The sequence below is a fragment of the Euleptes europaea genome, chromosome 11 (assembly GCF_029931775.1).
Source record: "Euleptes europaea isolate rEulEur1 chromosome 11, rEulEur1.hap1, whole genome shotgun sequence".
NCBI classification, from domain to species: domain Eukaryota; kingdom Metazoa; phylum Chordata; class Lepidosauria; order Squamata; family Sphaerodactylidae; genus Euleptes; species Euleptes europaea.
This window is the reverse complement of record NC_079322.1, coordinates 72618302-72642352: the sequence shown is the minus strand read 5'-3', so window position 1 is coordinate 72642352 and position 24051 is coordinate 72618302. Positions and strand designations below refer to the sequence as shown.

Below are 24051 nucleotides of genomic sequence, written 5' to 3'. Positions count from 1 at the left end.
TGCACCTTGCAGTAAAATGTTGCCGGGTAGAGTGTCTCTCCATTTAACTGCATATCGCTGCGGTAGAATATTAGGGAGAGCTGTGCTCTCTTCCTCCAGCATGAGTTGTGTTGCTGCCTGGGTCACTCTAACCCATATTAAATAAGTAGAAAGTGCAAATATCCTGTGTCCCCACCACTACTTCCTCACAAAGAACTGAAATTGCTAGGCCTGGTTACATGCTATGAGAAATATTACGCTCTTCCCAGACAATCGCAGCATTCCATATTTGAACCCCATATATTGATCAACAGCTGAGCGACAACTCCCCCAACCCCCTCGGCTGTGAATAAAATTTCCCATTAAAAGGGGAAAAGCCACGAGGTTTTGCACAGACCGAATCTTTACATGTATTTAGTGTTTACAGTCTTCTTTCCTAGGGTTGCCAACCTCCAGATACTAGCTGGAGATCTCCAGATACTATCTGGAGATCAGATACTAGCTGAACTGATCTCCAGCCGATAGAGATCAGTTCCCCTGGAGAAAATGGCTGCTTTGGCAATTGGACTCTACGGCATTGAAGTCCCCCCCTCCCCAAACCCTGCCCTCCTCAGTCTCCGCCCCAAAACCTCCCGCCGGTGGCGAAGAGGGACCTGGCCACCCTGTCCTTTCCTGTTCCTGGTCTAAAGCAGCTACCAATAAAACTGTCACACTAAGATAATTGTTCCAGACTAAAAAAGCCCAAAAGCGAAAAACAAGCAAACATCAGGACAGTAATTGAGTGGCAGAGAGCAAGGGTGGTGTAGTGTTTGGAGCACCAGACTAGGATCTGGGAGACCTGGGTTTGAATTTCTGCTCTGTCAAGGAAACTCGCTGGGTGACTCGGAGCCAGTCACAGACTCTCAGCCTAACCTACCACACCGGGTTGCGGGGAGGATAAAATGGAAGAGAATGACATAAGCCGTTTTGGGTCCCCATTTGGGTGAGAGATGGGGTATAGATGAAGAGCCAGCGTGGTGTAGTGCTTAAGAGCGGTGGTTTGGAGCGGTGGACTTTACTCGGGAGAACCGGTTTTGATTCCCCACTCCTCTGCATGAGCGGCGGACATTAATCTGGTGAACCGGGTTCGATTCCCCACTTCTCCACATGAAGCCTGCTGGGTGACCTTGAGCTAGTCACAGTTCTCTCAGAACTCTCTCAGCCCCACCTACCTCACAAGGTGCCTGTTGTGAGGAGGGGAAGGGAAGGTGATTGTAAGGCGCTTTGATTCGTCCTTAAGTGGTAGAGAAAGTCAGCATATAAAAACCAACTCTTCTTCCTCCACTTCCTCCTCCTCTTCTTCTTCTTCTTCTTCCTCCACTTCCTCCTCCTCCTCCTCTTCTTCTTCTTCTTCTTCTTCCACTTCTTCCTCCACTTCTTCTTCCTCCTCCTCCTCCTCCTCCTCCTCCTCTTCTTCTTCTTCTTCTTCCTAAAATAAATCTGATAACAACTGATCTTCAGAAAAGCTTTAGAAAGCTTGAGAAAATGTGAACAGGTCTTAACTTGGCACCTAGATCATATCAACAACACCAAGTGAAAGTCTCGGGGAAGGGTATCGGGGGCAAGGTTCCAGACGCACCACAACCAAAAAGGCATTTCTGTGGTCTTACACACATGCGGTCGAATGAGGCAGGATAGAGACGATAGACAGTTCTGGGGGCGTTTCAGACACTGTGGGGGCAATTTCATTTTGGAAAGCTCTTTTTGTGCGAAAGATTCTCTCCCGGTAGAAAACTCAGCATGCTACCATTTCATTCGGCAGGCCTGGCGTAGGTGGAGCTGTGCCATCTAATGTTGCAATCCATTCTCCCCTCTCTGTGAAATAAATGGGATTTAAGGTCAATGGCTAATTTTTACTTGCCTGAGGAGGGAGCTCAGCGAGGATGTGATGCCCCCACCATCCGAGTCCACCTTCAGAAGTCCACCATCCAAAGCTGCCATTTTCTCCAGGGGAACTGATCTCTGTAACCTAGAGATCAGCTGTAATTCCAGGCCTCCAGGTAGCATTGCCAGGTCCCTGTTTGCCTCCGGCAGGAAGTTTTAGTTGCAGAGCCTGAGGAGGGCAGGGTTTGGGGAGGGGAGGGACTTCAATGCCATAGAGTCCAATGGCCAAAGTTGCCATTTTCTCCAGGTGAACTGATTTCTATCGGCTGGAGATCAGTTGTAACAGCAGGAGATCTCCAGCTAGTACCTGGAGGTTGGCACCCCTAGTGAATACAGAAGTTTGTGATAGTATCTTTTCATTTGCTGACTGCTTTGGAAGTAAGGTTGCCTGGTCTGGCCTGGGAAATTCCAGGACATTTGGGGGGCATTGCCTGTGGAGGGGGGAATTTGGGAGAGGGATTTCCCCTAGAATCTATGGTATACCATAGAATTTGTCTTCTGACGCTGGCATTTTCTCCACAGTCTGGCGATCAGTTGAAATTTTGGGAGAAGTCCAGGCTCCACCTAGTGGTTGGCAACCCAAAATAGAAGTGTTATCGGAGACCCGGGAACCCTGATAATGCTGTAGGTGATTCTATGAACCCATATTTATTTGACATTTATTAATTTGATCACTATTCTGTGGAAAGTTGAAGCTGAGAGGGGGGGGCATTCCCTTAACTTTTCAGAGAGTATGTGCAGGTGTGGTACAGTCCTTCAAAGGCATTGCCGCACCTCAGAATTCATGAGAAGGACTGTTTATTTGCAAGAATTCTACGTGCAGTCCTCCTTTCTTATTTTGTGCAAGGAAATCTTAATGTTTCCTTCGAATGGTCACCTGCACGCAATCTGAGGCATTGCCGTCTTCTGAGAGGACTGTACCACATGCCTCCAATGTCTTGGAACAGCTCTGATGCAGACACAAGATGTAAATCTAGGCTGTCCGCATTCAACTTCCTTATCCTTAGGTTCCCACTGGCAGAACTTTTTTTTTTTTTGGGGGGGGGAATGTTGAAGAAATGCAATCTTTTGCTTGCTGGTATAAGTGACATTAAATTAGAACAGCCACAAAAGCCCATGTGGAGGAGGGTGGTGAGGAATGTTTCCAAAACTGAGCTGGATCTGAAATTAAAAGCGAGATGTTATGAATCCTTTTCTCTCTTCCCTTTTTCTGAAAGCCTTAAGTAATTACCAATTTGAGTGTGGTTTTTTAAAAAAGAAATCCTGATGATGATTAGCACTTTTAAATACATGAGAAATCAAGTATGTTTTAAGCTGCAGTGCAGTGAAAAAACTTGATGTGTGTACAGCGCATTCTGAAAGTTAGCTTCATCGTTAGGATTGCCAACTCTGGGCTGGGAAATACCTGGAGATTTTGGGGGCGGAGACTGAGGAGGGCGGGGTTTGGGGAGGGAATTCAATGCCGTAGACTCCAATTGCCAAAGCAGTCACTTTCTCCAGGGAACTGATCTCTGCTGGCTAGAGATCTGTTGTAATAGCGGGAGATCTGCAGCTAGTACCTGGAGGTTGGCAAGGAATACCAGGGGTGTGATGCAGAGGCAGGCAATGGCAAACCACCTCTGAACGTCTTTTGCCTTGAAAACCCTACGGGGTCGCCATTAAGTCACATCAACTGTGACTTAATGGTAAAAAAAAATAGGGCTATATGTAGGGTTGCCAGCTCCGGATTGGGAAATACCTGGAGGTTTTTGGGGCGGAGCCTGAGTATGGTGGAGTTTGAGGAGGGGAGAGACTTCAATGCCACAGAGTCCAATTGCCAAAGCGGCCATTTCCTCCAGGTGAATTGATCTCTATTGGCTGAAGATCAGTTAAATAGCAGGAGATCTCCAGATAACACCTGGATGTTGAAGATAAATAAAGCAGCACGGAGGCTCGAATTAACTCAATAGGTGAACAAATATTATTCAATCCCATACATATATACAAAAATGAGTGCAGATGAAATATCTGTGCCAACAAACCTACATACAAATTACAACAAGGTGCGACCAAATTAATAATGTCACAGCGCAAAATACAAACGGCGTCTAAAACGCTCAGCACAGTCCGGCTAACTACAACTGGCCCCAATCCAGCATGCGGATGCAGTCCAACAGAGCGCCAGGGTGCAGGACGCGGATTCTAGATACTTCCAACGTTTTGCTGATCTTCTTCAGCTATCCATTGTGCAAAAGAACAAACTGTAGGTGGAACAAATAACCAAAACAAATACAGACATACCGAAACCAATCAGGAACATACAAATAATGCATGAATAAGTTAAAAACTCACACAGTTCGCTGACTGTCCTATAAGAACATCATTACCTGGAGGTTGGCAACCCTAGCTATATGACAAAGGACTGTCCCATCCTTTTGATTGCAGTGACTTAATTGTAATCCTCCTTGGGTCTCAGTGAGAAAGGGAGACTATAAATAAAATAAAATAATGTAAATAAAATAAAATAAATATGTAAACACACACAAACAAACACACACGCACCCTGCAGGTAGGGCCTGTACATCTTCTGGAATTACAACTGAGCTCCAGACAACAGAGAGCAGTTCCCTGGGACAAAATGCCAGCTTGGGAGGGTTGATGCTATGGCTGACGTCCCTCCCCTCCCCAAACCCTGCCCTCCCCGCGCTCCACCCCCCCCAAATCTCCAGATAGTTCCCAACCATGAGTTGGCAACCTTACCCCCACCCCAGCCTTGGGAAGCTACACTGTGTGTAATCCAATTAACTCGATCCAGCTTGGACTTTCTAAAGCTTTCGTTTCCCTCTGTGCGATGCTCCCCCTCATACTGACAAAAGAAGCATACAGAGTTTGTTAAAGGAACTTTTTTACTTTCGCCGCTGGCTTCCCGCCTTGAAAGTGAAATCTCAAGCTGGAGGATGCTTGAATTGGTCCTTAATGCATCATTCGCATTATCTCTCACGCCGCCTTGCATCGCTCCACACAGCCTTGAGATTTATCCCCACGCATTGTCTCAGGCGCCAGTTTTAATTAAGGATCAGACCACATTTCTCAGCCTTCCCGTTTGGATTCAAATATCCCCCACTTTGATGCTGATTCTCCCTTGTCAACAAGAATGCTGGCTACGGCCCTGATTTCTGCGTGACTTAAGCGAAACAAATTTTCTTTAAACCCGGGGCAGAGCTCAAGGTGTTTCTTCCCCACCCCCACCCCGCAATATCTATCAGTACACAGCCCTAACCTGGATGGCCCAAGCTAGCCTGATCTAGTCTGCTCTTCGATGCTAAGCCAGGGTCAGCCCTGGTTAGTACTTGGATGGGAGATCACCAAGGAAGTGGAGGGCTGTGGCTCGGTGGTCGAGCCTCTGCTTGGCATGCAGAAGGTCCCAAGTTCAATCCCCGGCATCTCCAGTTAAAGGGACTAGGCAAGTAGATGATGTGAAAGACCTCTCTACCTGAGACCCTGGAGAGACGCTGCTGGTCAGAGTAGACAATACTGACTTTGATGGACCAACAGTCTGAGTCAGTATAAGGCAGCTTCATATGTGTTCATGTGAGGGTTGCTACGCAGAGGCAGGCAATGGCAAACCATCTCTTGCCTTGAAAACCCTACATGAACACCATAAATTGGCTGCAACTTGATGGCACTTTCCACCACCACCCATCTGTAGCATCAAAGGGATGAAGCAAATGTGGACTAATAATGGCATGTGATCTGGAAACTGGGGTGGGTGGAGGAGTTGTCCCGCCCAGTGACCTCTCTGCCACGTAGTGCCGCTGCCGGATTGAGTAGACAATACTGACTTTGATGGACCAAGGGTCTGATTCAGTATAAGGCAGCTTCAGGTGTTCATGTGATTGGGCTACATTCCCCTCACCCCAGGGCATCTCTCTCCGAGTGTCCGTTTAAATCCGAGCAATGTATAATCAGCCTTTTGTGCTTGCTTCCAGTTTAATATCCAAATCTCAAGTCCTGGGATTTCCAAAATAGGCCTGAGAGCCACTGCGGAGCCCCTGGTAAGTGAGTGGTACGTCACCGTATTGGGAGAGCCAATGGCTCAGGGCCATACTTCTCCATGCTCCTAAAATGTTTCCAAAGCAAAGGAATTTGTTATTGATTTCCAGATTGTGTGATGAAAAGGGGGGAGGGATGCTAAGTTCAGAAGGTCCATTCAGCATGAACCAAAGAGACGTGACCCAGTAGGACTGAATGTTAAGATATCCCCCTAAAGCAAAGCTCTGTTATGTTGGGAGTGCAAAAAAGAAATCCCTTTTCTTTTTTTATTAATTTGATTTTTCTTAAACTTATGTGATATTAATAAAAACAAAACATGAAACAAATTACAAAAAGAACTGAGATTACAACAAATGATGTAGCTAGGGTTGCCAACCTCCAGGTACTAGCTGGAGATCTCCTGCTATTACAACTGATCTCCGGCTGATAAGGATCAGTTCCCCTGGAGAAAATGGCCGCTTTGGCCATTGGACTCTATGACATTGAAGTCCCTCCTCTCCCCAAGCCCTGCCCTCCTCAGGCTCCACCCAAAAAACCTCCCATTGATGGTGAAGAGGGACCTGGCAACCCTAGATGTAGAAGGCTTCATGCCAAGGTCTCCTTTAGAGATAACATGACAAATATATAATAAGAAACATGTCAGTATTTGGAAAAAGGTAAAAAATGCAGTAGTAAGTACAAGAGGAGGCAATATATGGTAAGATAAGTGATTAAATGATACTCATTGCCACACTATATATTAGGTTTGCCAGCCTCCAGGTAGTAGCTGGAGATCTCCTGTTGTTACAACTGATCTCCAGCCCATAGAGATCATTTCCCCTGGATAAAATAGCTGCTTTGACTATTGGAATATATGGCATTGAAGTCCCTCCCCTCCCCAAATCCTGCCCTCCTCAGGCTCTGCCCCAAAAACCTCCCTCCAGTAGCGAAGAGGGACCTGGCAACCCTACTATATATATTCATCTTTGTATGTAGATGGTTTCTCAGGCAGTTTGAGCAAATAATTATAGTATTGCTTTTTCAAGGGCGGCTTGGGGTTGGACACTCTTTCAGGGAAAGCAGCAAATGTGCCACTTTAAGAGAAGTCTCATGTAAGCCAGCCTGTCAAGGGTTGCCAGCTCTAGTTTGGGAAATGCCTGGAGATTTGGAAGGGAGAGCCTGGAGAGGGTGGGGTTTGGGAAGGACCTCAGCAGGGTATAATGCCATAGAGTCTACTTTCCAAAGCAGCCATTTTCTCCAGGGGAGCTGATCTTGACCATCTGGAGATCATGGAGATCAATTGTAATAGCGGGAGATTTCCAGGTGTTATCTGGAGGTCTATTTAGGGTTGCCAGCCCAGGGTCCTGACCTGGAAGGCCCATGCTAGCCCAATCCCATCAGATCTCAAAAGCTAAACAGGGTCAACTCTGGTTAGTACTTGAATGAAATATAAGGGCTTGAGCAAGGGTTGCCAACCTCCAGGTGGTGGCTGGAGATGGGATTATCATGGGATTACAATTGATCTCCAGGCAACAGAGGTCAGTTCACCTGGAGAAAATGGCCGCTTTGGAAGGTGGACTCTATGGCAAAATACCCCATGGAAGCCCCTCCCCTCTTCAAACCCCGCCCTCCTCAAGCTCCATCCCCAGAATCTCCAGGCATTTCCCAACCCCTTGCTAGCAAACCTAGCTTGAGCATAAGTGGAGGAAGAAAATCGATGAATGCCTCTGACCTAGGGTTGGAGCCCATCTTCAAGCCTTTTTTGTGGTGGTGATTATTATCATTGTTTTATTTTATTCAATTTATACCCCGCTCTCTTTCCCGGCCAATGATGGCAAAGAGGGTACCCTTGTCTGCCACCCCTGCTTCTGTGCAAAGCTGTCCATGTGAGCTCTTCTAAGGAGTGAGGCGGCTTGTAAATCAGGGACTCAGAACATTCTGTCTCTTGGTGTGATGCGTTTGCGAGGCATTTTGCAGATAAAAATCACTCGCATCCGCCAGGACATGGACATTACTGTTTTGACAACGCCGTTACAGAATGTTATCGGCGCTCTATCGAATCACCGCCGCATGGATGACTTTCAGTTATTACAGGTGGACGCGAGGAGGTGGACGCGTCACTTGAGGGAGTGTATGTGGCATCTCCGGTGCTCGACCTTTGCACTTCCTGGGTTATGAAAGCTAGCTGGGCGAGCGCAGTAAATTGGTTGCAGGAGTTGCTCGATGCATCGTTGAAGGAGGGTATCGTTCCAACTTCCAAGCACTTTGGAAGGCTCTAAATAATTACCAGCTCTGTGGCTACGATTCCATTTTTGGGCAAGACGCCTGAGTGCGTAGCCACTGATCTCTTTCACCTGGAGATCAGGTATAATAGCAGGAGATCTCCAGCTAGTACCTGCAGGTTGAAACAAACAAAAGTAATCCCCTATGCTGCAATAAGGGTGGCTTAATACAAAAAATACAGCACAAGGCTCAAAAATGCTTAACCCACAATGCAAGAAATGTTTACTTATGGTGAACTAATAGTGAACACAAAGAACAAACAAACCCAGTGCTGTACAACAATAAGTCTATGAGAACACGCACAACTACTTGTCAAAGAGAATATATTCAAAAACAGTCCAACCGTTGACTTCCAATATTAGAAATGGTGCTCCTGTGGAGCAATCTGTGAGCTTTGACAAAGTTTCCACAGTCAGGTTGTAATATCGCTCCAAACCGCAAACGTTGTGTGTGTTCTCATAGACTTATTGTTGTAGAGCACTGTGTTTGTTTGTTCTTTGTGTTCACTATTAGTACCTGCAGGTTGGCAACCCTATATCGGGTGTTGGGACTAGGCCTGGAGAGAACCAGGTTCAAATTTCCATTTTCCATGAAGCTCATTCTTTATCCCCCCCTTCCCCCCTCCGCCCCATACTTTTCCTTCTGAAGCTTGACTTTTCTTTCTCCTTGGCTGCCAGGCCCATTGCCGACGGACACCTTTGTCATCTCGCGTTCCAAAACCAGAAGCGTAGGATTATGACTTCACGGCAGGATAAAGAAAAAAGAGGGCTGGGAGGGAGGGGAGTAAGCCTCTTATCTTAGTACAAATAGCTACAATAATACAAAAGGGAATGATATGGAAGATAAGCAGACATGGAAATTGTTTTTGGAAGGAGTGCTTTCTTTTATAAAGTTTGCTCTGGATTGATAGTGTGCAAATTTTTTTAAAATTCGCTCACGTTATATGGTACGAGAAGGAGGCGGATGAGATAGATGGCTTTCTGTCTTTCTCCTGGATGTCTATCACTGGCAATTCTGTGAATGTGTCCTGCTGTACTGTTTCTGTTTGCAGCATCTTATACTCTAGTGGATTCAGAGTTTCTAGTTTCTGGAAGTAGGGTTGCCAACCTCCAGGGGGTGGCAGGCGATCTCCTGCTATTACAACTGATCTCCAGCTGATGGAGATCAGTTCACCTGGAGAAAATGGCTGCTTTGGCCGTTGGACTCTATGGCATTAAAGTCCCTCCCCTCCCCAAACCCCGCCCTCCTCAGGCTCCGCCCCCAAAATCTCCAGGTATTTCCCAACCCGAAGCTGGCAATCCTAATAGTAACCTCTGCACATGGTGAGAGAAGAAAGTGTCAGGGAGATGGGTGGATTTGTTATCTAATTTTGAAGTTTTGAAGGAGCTCTTGGGAAAACACAGATTTATGTTTTCCTGCGGTTGACAAATTGTAATGAAGATAAAGAAAGTCAAAACAGGAACCTGCATGCCAATGGAAGGGAGTGGAGGTGTGCGAGTGGATGGATTCCGGTGTGATATGTATGATTGCTCAAATAAGGACAGTAACCACAGCAACAGAGAGGTTATATCTGCTCTAATTCCGTAATGTATTTCAGGAGGCGGGTTTTTCCCTCGCAAACTCAGATTGCGCGGCGCTGTGTCCTAACCACTGATGGAAGAAGGCAGCGCTTTTTGTTATTTAGACAAATAACAGATGTTGATGGACAGGAGCGAGCGCAGCTCTGGGTGCCCCCTGATTACGGATTGCTGCAAGGCGACGAAGAAGCCCTACGGTGCAAGGAGAGAAATGTATGATTCGAAGCTTTCTGAAGGCATTGTGACTCTTGGCCTGGGCAGGGGGCGTGTTCACAGGAACTGGGAGCCCCCAAACTGTGTGTATCTGGGGGGGGGGGGTGCTGGTCCTTTATTGTGAGAATTGGGGGATGTGTAGGTTTTGCATGTGCATGCTACCTCCATCCTTGCAAACCTGGGAAATCAGTGTCCTGGTTCATGCTCGTGGACGTGGAGGCAATACACACATGAGCCATTTATACTGGGTAATTAGCAGCGCGTTCCAGGCTGAAGTGCCCCGCATATTTTTTTTTTAGTTTTTCACGCTGAACCGTCATTCAGGAAGTGACTGCGAAGCCAGCACATACCTGCTTTGCATTTCTTAAGAGCCCCTTTAACGCGACCTTTTGTGTTTGCTCAGCCCCCACCTCGAAGAATCCCCTCAAGGAAGCACTCAAAATCGCAGCTGCGCGTTAGCTATGCAAACGGAGATTGCTAATGGATATGGAAATGAAGGAATGAAGGAGCAGGCGAGTGGGAGGTAGAATTTCTTCTTTTGCATCGGGACCGTGAATACGCATTTTAAAGGTCGCATTTTTAAAAAAAGTGCTTTGAGCGAGCATCAAAATTGACCCTGTATAAATGACCATGGAGAATCCACGCATTGTCCAGTTCACACAGTTCAGGAGGTTTTGCCTTGGATTTGCCGCTCTCTAGATGCATAGGATCGGCTGATCCCATTCATCCCAATAGGGAAAAGGGGGACCCCATATTTCGGGGGGCCCTGATCCCATCTTTACAAAACTTGGGGGTTCTTGCAAGAAGGCTCCTCTGAAGCTACGCTGAAAGTTTGGGGGCTGTAACCCCAAAAATGCACCCCCTGCAGCCACGGAATGGCTCGAATGTGTTTTGTAAATGGAATAAAAATGCACATTAAGGGGGGGACCCCTTCTGGGGCCCATATTCCCCCCCCCCGATCCCATCTTTACAAAACTTGGGGGTTCTTGCAAGAAGGGTCCTCTGAAGCTACGCTGAAAATTTGGGGGCTCTACCCCCAAAAATGTGCCCCCTGCAGCCACGGAATGGCTGGAATGTAGTTTTTATGGCTTTATTCGGCCGAATTTTTCCCCGAACTCAAATCTCACGCCAAATTCCACGGATCCGAAGCAGGGGCGTTTCGACTTCGGCATTTCCCGAATTAAAACAGGCTGAATTTTGCCGAATCCGAATTTTACCGAATTTTTTTTTCAACAGCCCTAATCTGCAGAGGACTTATTGGTTCACACACCCATCACTTGATTTCTCTGTATTTGAAGCTGGTTTCACACACCGATATTGGAAGCCGCAGTGTCGAAGGATGACTTGCATGTGTGAACGGGCTGTCACCGATCTAACAGGGATAAAAATTTTGCATCACCTCATGTGCAGCATTTATCAATGAAGGTCATTCACACATTCATCCGTGAGCCATTAGGCGTGCGATAATCGAGTGCCGAGTAATCAAGGGACATGCATGAATCGGCCCTTGATGACTCACAGCTGAATGTTTGAACTGATTCCATTGAAAAGGATTCAGGCCGTATGAATGTTCTCTCTGTGGTAGCCCAGAAATGCAATCAAGTCAGATGTGTAATCAAGTCTGGTAACTGGTGGGAGTCTGGTAGGGGCGGGCACATGGGGGGGGGGCGCTGTCAGCAGTGGCATAGTATCACTTCTGGGGAAAGCCCAAAAGCGATGTCATGCCTCTCTAGGAATTGCCAGAAAGGTAAAGCCATAGAATTTCCAGAGCTTCCTAGAGTGGACTGACATTATTTCCATGTTTTCCTTGGAAGTGATGACACACTGTCACTGATACCATTCCCCTCCCCATTATTTTTCTCCTGCTGGCGATAGAAATGACAGCGGTAAACAGGAGCTGGGAGGGGTGGGCAGGGGGAATCCGGCAGCCTTGTGCGTGCTCTAGGATTTGGAACTGAGTGCCTCAACTTGGGGATGAAGAAATCACAGTCAGCACAGTAAGGGGGTTCCTTGAAACATACAAAATCAGTTCGGACAACCTGGAGAACCTCTTTTTATATTATTAGTATTAATGGCTACAGTGCTGTCAATGTATATGATTCTGTACCACGGAACATAGCAAAAAATCGGAAACCCCGCCTTCCCCACGATCTACCCCCAAATCTCCAGGAATTTCCCAGTCCAGAGCCGGCAACGCTATCCATACCAACCATCAGCTGCTACTGTTGCTGCCGCTGACTGGGGTCTTTTATGCATGGCTGTTTCCCTAGCCGTCACCCCTCTGATGACTTGGGGTCTTTTTGTTGATTATGCATGCCGTTTCCGAGCATCAGAGGTCGCCTCACTCTCCCCCTGCATTTCCCCACGCTTTGCCCGCATTTTCAGAGACCTGTTTTATCTTGAATTTGAAAACGCGGGGGAATGCAGGGGGAGAGCGAGGCGACCGCTGACGGTTGGAAGCGGGATGCCTAATCAACACAAAGACCCCAAGTCGTCGGAGGGGTGACGACGAGGGAAACAGCCATCCATAAAAGACCACGGTGAACTTTAAAATGGGACATCAAGACTTCAGGAACAATGAGTCCCAGCTTCTTTGCAACTATGTTCCCCCTGGCTCCCAGCATGCCCAGATACTGATGCAAATGCATCCCTTTAAGTTACAGCAAACACTTGCTCCAACGCCCGCAGCCTTATGGTACAATCCTAAGAACACTTCCCTGGGAGTAAGCCCTATTGAGCAGACTGCAATAGGATTCTGAGTAGACCTGGTGGTGGCTGTTGTAGCGTTCCTGGGATTTCTCCCCCAGTGTCCTTAAGACATTGCAGAAAGTGGATGGAGAGGCTTCTGGGAGTATGGCTGCCAATTCCAAGTTGGGAAGGTCCTGGAGATTTGGAGGTGGAGCAGGAAGGGGAGGGCCCTCAGCATAGTATAATGACATACAGTCCACCCTCCAAAGCAGCCATTTTCTATAGGGAACTGAGCTCTGTAGCCTTCAGATCAGTTGTAATTCCAGGAGATCTCTAGGCCCTAATTTAGGGTTGCCAGCTCCAGGTTGGGAAATACCTGGAGGTTTTGGGGGTGGAGCCTGAGGAGGGTGGGGTATGAGGAGGGGAGGGACTTCAATGGGGTGTAATGCCATAGAGTCCACCTTCCAAAGCAGCCATTTTCTCCAGGCGAACTGATCTCTGTCTCCTAGAGATCTCCAGCCACCACCTGGAAGTTGGCACCCCTACCCTACCTGGAGATTGGCCCTCTCTGCGAATGACAGAGAATAGCCTGAGGTCTAAAAACCTAATCTGCTGTGGACTTTATTCCAGAGTTGGGACTAATTTTTTTGCTGACATTTTTGTTTACTCGACAACTGTGCCTGGTTTCTGCTCTATCAGCACCAGAAGAAGCCTCGTGAGATGAGGTTTTGCATGAAGAGTGATGTTTGAAAAGCACAGAAGTGAGGTCGCGATATGAAGCCATTGCGCAGAAAATGACTTTATCTGTGCAAATACGAGGCAGTGTGTCTCCAAGGCAGGCAGTTCAAAAAATAATAGCAAACAATCATATCTCAGGCTCAGTTTAGTTTGGTTACAAGCATCAACTCCTAAATGTGCCCTACGGATGCGTGTGCTGTAAAATGGCTGGATTAGGACACAAAAGAGCTTGTGATAAATGATACACAGAACTGGAAAAAAAACACCCTGCTCTGTACAGGCACAGGTGTGCTTTGGATAATATTACACAGCTATTGAAAAGGAATTCTTTAAAAGACCCAAGTAAGGAAATAGGAAATGAAATGTAGACAGAGTTTAAACGGTTATACAGATTATGGGGATACCTGCTATGGGTACTAGGGTTGCCAACCTCCAGGTGGTGGCTGGCGATCTCCCACTATTACAATTGATCTCCAGGTGACAGAGAAGAAGGAGAAGAGTTGGTTTTTATATGCCGACTTTCTCTACCACTCAAGGGAGATTCAAACCAGTTTACAATCAGCTTCCTTCCCCTCCCCACAACAGACTCCCTATGAGGTAGGTGGGGCCGAGAGAGTGTGACTAGCCCATGGTCACCCAGCTGGCTTCATGGGGTGGAGTGGGGAAACAAATCCAGTTCACCAGATTAGCGTCTGCCGCTCATGCGGAGAAGTGGGGAATCAAACCCGATTCTCCAGATCAGAGTCCACCACTCCAAACCACCGCTCTTAACAACTACACCACGCTGGCTCCACCACCTGGAGAAAATGCCCACTTTGGAAGGTGGAGTGTGTGGCATTATTCCCCATTAAAGTCCCTCCCCTCCTCTGTCTGTCTGTCTGTCTGTCTGTCTGTCTATCTAACCATCTATCTAACCATCTATCTAACCATCTCTCTCTCTCTCTCTCTCTCTCTCTCTCTCCATCCCATCCCATCCCATCCCTCCATCTCTTTACCTTCCTCCCTCCCTCCCTCCCTCCCTCCCTCCCTCCCTCCCTCCATCTAGTCTGTCTGTCTGTCTGTCTGTCTGTCTGTCTGTCTGTCTGTCTGTCTGTCTGTCTGTCTGTCTATCTATCTATCTATCTATCTATCTATCTATCTATCTATCTATCTATCATCATCCTCTGAAAGTGTAGCTGTTGCATTTATGTAATCTCATGACAGACACATCCTGTTACAGGAATCTGTCCTGCCACTAAAATCAGTGGGAAAATAAATCAAAATGGATAGGATCTGGCTCCGTAGGCCTATCTCTCATCAGAAGAGAGCCAGAGTGACATATTGGAGGGCCCATCTACAGCTAGAGAAAAGCAAGTTCAGATCTTCACTCTGCCGTGAAGTTTGCTGGGTAACTCTGAGCCAGCCACTTACCTCTCAACCTTAGCTGCTTCAAAGGATTTGTGAGGATAAAATAGAGGAGAGGATAATTGCTTGGGATGCCAGCCTCCAGGTGGGACCTGGGGATCCCCTGGGATTACAGCTCATCTTCGGACTACAGAGATCAGTTCCCCTGGAGAAAATGGATGCTTTGGAGGGTTGACTCTATGGCATTGTACCCCACCGTGGTCCCTGTCCTCACCAGGTTTCATCACCAAATCTCCAGGAGTTTACCAACCTGGATCTGGCAACCCTACCCCCCATCCCACACTGCTGCCTGTGGGGGGGGGGGGCGTTCCTGGCAACCCTAGCAATTGCACACGCTGCCCAAGCTCCCTGGAGGAATGACAAGATTAAAATGTGATCGTTTTAGCAGCAGACATGCTAAATTCCACACATCCCCCTCCAGGTATGCAGTGCTGTGTTAGATCCTGTTGTGCAAAGGTTTGCCTCCCTCATGCTGAAAAAAATTCTGAAAGCTTTGATTCCCCCCCCCCCCCCCAATCTATGGGGACTTTACAAGATTTGTTCAAGGTACAATTTGTGCAAGGGTCAATTCTAAGTTCGCGGCTTCTCCTCCTCCTCTGTAAGAAAGATGTATCTTTTTATGATTTTCTCCCCCAAGGCTAAGCATGTGCTCCAACTGGCCCCGTTGACTTCGAGACAGCTTCTGTCCCCGGTCAATCACTGTCCCTATCTGTTTTTGACTTTGGGGGATGACCTGTTGAAGTCATCGATGTGATTCTCATTTTCATTCTCCGGGGTTTGTCTCCCTTCCCTGGGCTTCTAAAAGCAAAATCACAGATGTGCCTTGTTTTCGCTGCACATGAAGATAAACACCTTTGCCACCGTAGATAAAATACCAAGCCCCTCTTTGCTATTCCCCTCACTTGGCAGAATTTCTAAAGAAGACAGGATCCCGCATTGTTCCACATGAATAAATCAAAAGAGTTTCCATCTAGACATTAGGAAGAATTTTCTAACAGTTAAAGCGTTTCCTCGGTGGAACTGGCTTCCTCCGAAGGTGGTAAGCGCTCTTTTCCTGGAGGTTTTTAAGCAGAGGCTAGATGGCCATCTGTCAGCAATGCTGATTGTATAACCTTGGCAGATCATGTGAGGGAGGGAACCCTTGGCCATCTTCTGGGCATGGAGTAGGGGTCACTGGGGGTGTGGGAGGGAGGTAGTTGTGAATTTCCTACATTGTGGAGGGGGTTGGACTAGATGACCCTGGTGGTCCCTTCCAACTCTGTGATTCTATGATTCTTTGCTGACGCTTGGTGGTCACTCAACCTTGTGCCCTTCAGGGCAGTTCCTGCTGCGCACCACTCTGCACCGAACATAAGTTTACAGAAATTGAAAAGGTCGTTTTGCTACCATGCAATTAAGGTTGTTGGTGTCCCCCCCCCCCTTTTCCTTCCCCCTCCCCTTTGGTTTATCGCTGTGGTCCATTCACTGAATCCAAACAGCTGTCTTCCTTCCATTGGGAGGATGACGGGGGTTATTCTAAACCGGACAATGAGCCCTGTTCTGCCGATGCCAAAAAGCATTCATGCTAATCGCCGTGAGTGCCTGATGGATTAATAATGACAGGATACTTCAGATCAAGTGGTCTCCGTGTAATTAAGGTCATGCTGCTTCTCAATGGTCCTCAGGCTGGGCATTTTGTAATTAAGCAGGAAAGGGACCAAGAAACGAGGGCAAACAACCCCCGGTCCTCTTGGGCCCATTGAATACCTCGCAGAATGGGGGATTTGGACACCGGAGGATCTCCGCTTTCCTAGCCGATAAGCAGAGGTACTCAGCAGGGTGCACCTGCCCTCTGATCTGATCTATATCTGAGGGGATGTGATCACCATCTTCAAGTACTTGAAGGGCTGCCATAGAGAGGAGGGTGCCGAGTCGTTTTCTGTTGCCCCAGAAGGCAGGACCAGAACCAACGGGTTGAAATTAAATCAAAAGAGCTTCCGTCTAGACCAGTGGTTCTCAACCATTTTTTGCTCCATTTCCCCCTTTCACCATTGTTCAGAATATAATTCCCCCCTTCCCACTCTAACTCAAAATTAAAAACAAACTATAATTTTACAGATCATACATAATCTACAGGACATCACACTTTGCTGAATAATGGTCCCAATTCCCCCCACCCAGAACCCTAAAATTCCCCCCAGGGGGGATTCCTCCCTTGTTGAGAACCCCTGGTCTAGACGTTAGGAAGAACTTTCTAACAGTTTGAGCAGTTCCTCAGCGGAACAGGCTTCCTCGGGAGGTGGTGAGCTCTCCTTCCCTGGAGGTTTTTAAGCAGAGGCTAGATGGCCATCTGTCAGCAATGCTGATTCTATTATCTTAGGCAGATAATGAGAAGGAGGGCCTCTTGGCTGTCTTCTGGGCATGGAGTAGGGGTCACTGGGGGTGTGGGGGGGAGGTAGCTGTGAATTTCCTGCATTGTGCAGGGGGTTGGACTAGATGACCCTGGTGGCCCCTTCCAACCCTATGATTCTATGATTCTATTCTATGATTTGGCGTCTGTTTCTGCAGACTAGACAGTTATAACACAGGCTACCCGGGGATGTGTCTGCAGAGCATTTGCAAACCCGAGCCGCTTCAGAATATCGCAGCCTCATTACTGACTGAAGCTGACTGCGGGAAACGTGTGACACTAATTCTGAAAGAAAGGTGTTGGTTGAGGGTATGTCGGGGCTGGACTTTACAGCCCTAAATAGGCTTGCAAGACAACTGGAGGCCAGAGGCCCAGTGCGGTTTCTTCTGCGTCCTGAAGACAGTTCCCTAATAGGAACTTCCTTATAATGAACTAGGGATATGCAGTTCAGATCTGGGAATGTTCGCTGAACAATGCCTTATTTGGAATATCCCAAACATCTCCAAATCCAGGAGTCCAGTAGCACCTTAAAGACTAACAAAATTTCTGGCAAGGTATGGGCTTTTGTGAGCTTCAGCCAGTGTAGTGTAGTGGTTAAGAGCGGTGGTTTGGAGTGGTGGATTCTGATCTGGAGAACCGGGTTTGATTCCCCACTCCTCCACATGAAACCAGCTGGGTGACCTTGGGCAAGTCACATTCTCTCAGCCCCACATACGTCACAGGGTGTCTGTTGTGGAGAGGGGAAGGGAAGGTGATTGTAAGCCGATTTGATTTTCCCTTAAATGGTAGAGCCCCGTGGTGCAGAGGGGTAAGCTGCAGTACAAGCTCTGCTCACGACCTGAGTTCGATCCCAACGGAAGTCGGTTTCAGGTAGCCGGCTCAAGGTTGACTCAGCCTTCCATCCTTCCGAGGTCGGTCAAATGAGTACCCAGCTTGCTGGGGGTAAAGGGAAGATGACTGGGGAAGACACTGGCAAACCACCCTGCAAACAAAGTCTGCCTTGGAAACGTCGGGCTGTGATGTCACCCCATGGGTCAGGAATGACCCGGTGCTTGCACAGGGGACCCATTACCTTTTTTTAAAATGGTAGAGAAAGTCGGCATATAAAAACCAACTCCTCCTCCTCCTCCTCCTTCTTCCTGTATAAACTCCCCTGTGCTCTTACATAGTCTGGTGAGGCCTTCCTCCAAGTGCCTCACCCACTGAAACCGTGTGGGATGGAGAGAGTCTCTAGGACCAGGGCCTTTTCTGTCCTCGTACCCCCTCCCTGTGAAAAGACTCCTGGAAGAACCTCGAATGCCCCATTTTCTGCAGGAGCTCTCGGAAGAAGTTCCCATTTCAGAAAACATTTGCTATTCATTGTGTAAATTGGTAATTTATGCTGTGCTGCTGGTGATGGTGATTGCCTCGGTCTGGATTGCTTTTTAAACATACTGATGTTGTTGTTTTCGGTCGTATTTTAATTATTGTTAGCTGCTTTGGGGTACCGTTTTTGCAACCCAGAGAAGGTGGGGAGGAAGGAAATAAATGAATAAAATGGGGTTACATGTTTGTCAATTTGCTTGGTTGCAAGCAGGAGGGAATTATCTTCTACCATTTGGGCTATGAACACCTCCATTTTGGGGGGAGGGGCTGTGGCTCAGTGGTAGAGCCTCTGCTGGGCATGCAGAAGGTCCCAGGTTCAATCCCCGGCATCTCCAGTTAAAGGGACTAGGCAGGTGGGTGATGGGAAAGACCTCTGCCTGAGACCCTGGAGAGCCGCTGCCGGTCTGAGTAGACAATACTGACTTTGTTGGACCAAGGGTCTGATTCAGTAGAAGGCAGCTTCATGTGTGATTTAATCTTTCCTAGAGCCCAGTCAGGTATAACAGTATTATTAGCCCTATATTGCAGGTGGGAGTGGGGGGTGGGGAGAGTTTTGGCTTGCCTAACCCCCCCCCCCCCCAAGTGTCTTTGTGGCATCAATTAGGTTTGCAGCCATGTGGATCACAGCCCTGAAGAGGAAGAAGTAAAGCTGGTTTTTATACCCCACTTTTCTCTACCATAAGGGGTTTCAAACCAGCTTACAATCGCCTCCCCCCCACACACACACACACAACAGGCACCTTGTGAGGTAGGCGGGGCTGAGAGAGTTCAGAAAGAACTGTGACTAGTCCACTAGTCACAGTGACTAGTCCTGTGAAAGAGTGGGGAATCAAACCTAGTTCTTCAGATTAGAGTCCACCGCTCTTAACCACTACACCACGCTGTCTCTCTGAGATGAGGCTAATATTTGTTTGTTTGTTTGTTTACTTTGTTTATACCCACCAGTTCGACCAGGCTGAGATACAATTTTATTTAAAGTTGAATTAATTAATCAATCGATTGGTTACTTGTAAGAAGAAGAATTGGTTTTTATACTTCCCGTTTTTCTCTACCTTTTAAGGAGAATCAAACCGGCTTACAGTTCCCTTCCCTTCCCCTTCTACAAGAGACACCCTGTGAGGTAGGTGGGGCTGAGAGAGTTTGGAGAGAACTGTGACTAGCCCAAGGTCACCCAGCTGGCTTCATGGGGAGGAGTGGGGAATTGAACCTGGTTCTCCAGATTCTCTTAACCACCACACCGTGCTGGCTCTGTATGCCCCACCATCTGTACTTTGTGCCCTGCCAGAATATCGTCATTTTTTTCTACCCCTGTTCAGTGTAAATCTCTTTCGTCCATTTCTCCCTTCCGTGTCTCTCCTATCAATATCATTTGCAGCCGGTTGGAGCTCACCAGAGAGTCAGATTCTGCCTTTGCCAATTTCATCGGAACGTGTCTCTTCTGGTTGGCTGGATGGCGTCTCTGGCAGGAGGACAGAGCCAAGCTGATACCCCTGCCCGAGACCCTGGAGAGCTGCTGCCAGCCTGAGAAGACAATACCAACCTCAATGGACCAAGGGTCCGATTCAGTATAAGGCAGCTCCATGTGTTCAGTCCATTATGCTGGGCTCTGCTCCCCTCCCACCCGCTTGGTGGCAGGCAGAATAGCTCGGGGTGCGGCAGCTTGCCTAGCCTGGCATCCCCTGCCCAACCACTGTAAAGGAGGGATGGAGGAAAAACCGACAGCTGCCAGTTCTATTGTGCTCCCTCCCTCTAGTTTTGCGGTGGCTTGGGGGGAGGCAATTCACCTCTCTGCCTTTGTCCACCTTGCCCCTATTGGGGTTGCTGAGCTGAGCCTAGCAACCGACAGGCAGGCAGGGACATAGAGAGGTGTGACGGCAGCTGCATCACTACGTCAATTCCAGGGAAAACCCAGACGTGACGTAGGGTAGTTCTAGAGAGCCAGTGTGGTGTTGAGGTTAAGAGCCGTGGATTCTCATCTGGAGGACCAGAGAGAAAGGTGAACTATGGCCAGAAACGTGTAGCGGTTAAGAGCAGTGGTTTGGGGCAGTGGACTCTGATCTAGAGAACTGGGTTTGACTCCCCACTCCTCCACGTGAGTGGCGGAGGCTAATCTCGTGAACCAAGTTGGTTTCCCCACTCCTACACATGAAGCCAGCTGGGTGACCTTGGGCTAGTCACAGCTCTCTTAGAGCTCTCTCAGCCTCACCCACCTCACAGGGTGTCGGTTGCAGGGAGGGGAAGTGAAGGTGATTGGAAGCCGGTTTGAGTCTCCCTTAAGTGGTAGAGAAAGTCGGCATATAAAAAAACCCGACTCTTCTTTCTTCTTCATTATACTGCATTGAAGTCCCTCCCCAAACCCCACCCTCCTCAGGCTCCACCCACAAAATCTCCAGGTTTTTGCCACCCCAGAGCTGGCAGCCCTAACCATAGAAGTCCTTGGGGGTCCAAGGACTGAAAATTAAATGGGTTCCGAGGACAGGTGAGAAGACTATAGTGGCCCCTTTTGGGGAAGGACAGGGGTTCACATCACGCTGGATTTCCCTTTGGGCTGGGATCTTTACACTGGAAATCTGGGGGAATTACCATACCCAATAAATGCATCGACATTATATGCTGAGAGACGTAATTACATCAATATAAAAGCAGAACACATTTTTTTTGGGGGGGGGAGAAGAAGACCCCTAACCTTTGAAATATCTTTCATTAACGTCATATAGAATGAATATGCCTCATTTTGAGAGAAGGAATATTATTATGATTATCAACATCTTTCTCTCACCATATGTCAAGGTTCCCCCCAAAGTAGGTCATTTGATTCCCAGGTGGTGGGCCGCGTGGAGCGTAGCAGGGGAGCGATTATACGGGAGTTTGGGCAGGGTCATGAGAAATTGCATTTTCCTTATCTGCTGCGAAAATATCCAAGCGGGGAGTTGCGTGTGCTCACGTCGAGTTGGTAAACGGCTAACTGTTAACAATATCGAACAGGCTTAGGGATGTCTTCGGGTGGCATGATAAAATGAGGGCTTGCAGCCTCGAGATTGGGCTCCAGAAGCCTGTTCCGTTGTGGTGTTTTCAGAGCAAGGCGTTGATCTAAATGGGCTATGTCAAGGTCAATTGACTAGTCGCTGGAATGTCTGGCTTTTCACTTCATAATAATTGCATTGCTGAACCAGGCAGAGGTCCATATAATCCATTTGGTAGTCCTTCCACCCTCTACAGTGGACAAATGGGCCAGTCCTCGCGACAAAGATTGAACGGACATAAGCCTGACATAGGAAACCACAATATTCAGAAACCAGTGGGGGAACATTTTAACCTTCCAGGACATTCAGATGCTGATTTAAGAGTATCAGTTCTCTTCCAAAGGGATTTCAAAGGGAGATTAGAAAGAGAGACTGATGAATTACAACTAATAATGAAGCTGAAGACTATGCATTGTCCGGGACTTAATAGAGATCTCGGATTCCTGTCTCACTTCCAATGCTGATTTCTCCATGCCTACTACCCCTCTGCAAATCACACCTAATCCAATCCCACCTGCTAATGTCATTTACTTGCTTTTGACATTTACATTGCCATTGTGTGTCTGAGTCACACATCTCTACTTAAGGATAGATGGAATCTCATTCTAGCTGTATTTGAAGAAGTGAGCTGTGGCTCACCAAAGCTCATACCCTACCAGAAATTTTGTTAGTCTTTAAGGTGCTACTGGACTCTTGCTCTTTTCTACTGCTAGTGACAGACTAACACGGCTACCCATCATGCACTAATAATAAAGCTCAAGATAATGCGTTCTCCTGGACTGAATAGAGATCTGGGATTCCCGTCTCATTAGCTGTATTTGAAGAAGTGAGATGTGGCTCACCAAAGTTCATACCCCGCCAGAATTTTTGTTAGTCTTTAAGGTGCTATTGGACTCCTACTCTTTTCTACTGCTGGTGACAGACTAACATGGCTACCCATCGTGATAAAATCATATAAATATACATACCTCCAAGGTCATCTAGTCTAACCCCCTGCACAATGCAGGAAATTCACAACTACCTCCCCCACTCCCCCAGTGACCCCTGCTGCATACCCAGAAGATGGCGTAAAACCCTCCAGGATCCCTGGCCTATCTGGCCTGGATGGAAATTCCTTCCTGACCCCAAAGTGGCAATCAGCATTACCCTGGACGTGTAAGAAAGGGCCATGAGAGCCATGCACTGACTCATCCCTTCTTTCCTTCCCTCTCGTGATCTGCCTACGTTCACAGAATCAGCTTTTCTGTCAGATGGCCATCTAGCCTCTGCTTAAAAATCTCCAAAGAAGGAGAGCCTTCCACCTCCCGAGGAAGCCTGTTCCACTGAGGAACCACTCTAAATGTCAGGAACTTCTCCCTAATGTTTAGCCGAAGGTGATTGACATTCATCCCCTGTTGTCTTTCTCCAACATCTGATGTTACTTTGTACGTGGAGGGATTATTAACTAACGTGACTAACGGATATTGTTTCAGGAAGGTAGACATATTGGTCTGTAGTAGAAGTGCTAGATTCAAGTCCAGTAGCACCTTAGAGTCCAACAAGATTTTTGGGGCATGAGCTTTCAAGAATCAAAGCTCCCTTCATCAAATACAAGCAGGAATGGAGATCCCTGAACTCTCATATTCCAGGTGGGAGGGGTGTTGTAAAGAAAATAATCAGGATGCAAAGGTGCAATGCAAAGTGTTATGAGCTTGATTACAGCAGGGAAGAAATGCTTAGGGGGAATAAATTAGCATTTGTAGTGAGCTAAAAATCCCGTGTCCTTATTCAGCCCTGGTGGGGTCCATTGTTCTAAATTTGTGAATGAATTGAACTCACATTGTAATCTCACATTGGCAACCCTAATGGTACTTTCCACCATCTAGAGCAGTGGTTCCCAACCTTTTTTTGACCAGGGACCACTAGGACTTTTTTGTTCGGTGCAGGGACCCCAAGGTTCAAAATAAAAATTCAGAGAATTTGAAAATAAACTTTAATCATAACTGTTAGTTAAACATTAAACTTAGAATAATATTTGAATATATATTTTTATAATAGAGAACTTTTAATTGAAAAGATTAATTTATTATGGATTTATAACTTTGTTTCGCGGACCTTAATTTACTTCTCGCGGACCCCTGGGGGTCCACGGACCCCCGGTTGGGAACCAGTGATCTAGAGTATTGTGTTCAGTTTGGGGGACCGCAATTTAAGAAAGATGTAGACAAGCTGGAACGTGTCCAGAGGAGGGCAACAAAGATGGTGGTCTGGTGAGATGGTGGTCTGGAGACCAAGTCCTATGAGGAAAGGTTAAAGGGACTGGGTATGTTTAGTCTGAAGAGGAGAAGACTGAGAGGGGATATGATAATCATCTTCAAGTACTTGAAGGGCTGTCATATAGAGGAGGGTGCTGAGTTGTTTTCTGTTGCCCCAGAAGGTTGGACCAGAACCAGCGGGTTGAAACTAAATCAAAGGGGTT

General features: G+C 47.4%; 1 protein-coding gene across 2 annotated transcripts in view; it reads left to right on the top strand.

Moving 5' to 3' along the window:
- Positions 1-24051, top strand: part of LOC130484301 (sodium channel protein type 5 subunit alpha-like) — a 229386-nt gene that overhangs the window by 112011 nt on the left and 93324 nt on the right. The window lies entirely within an intron of this gene.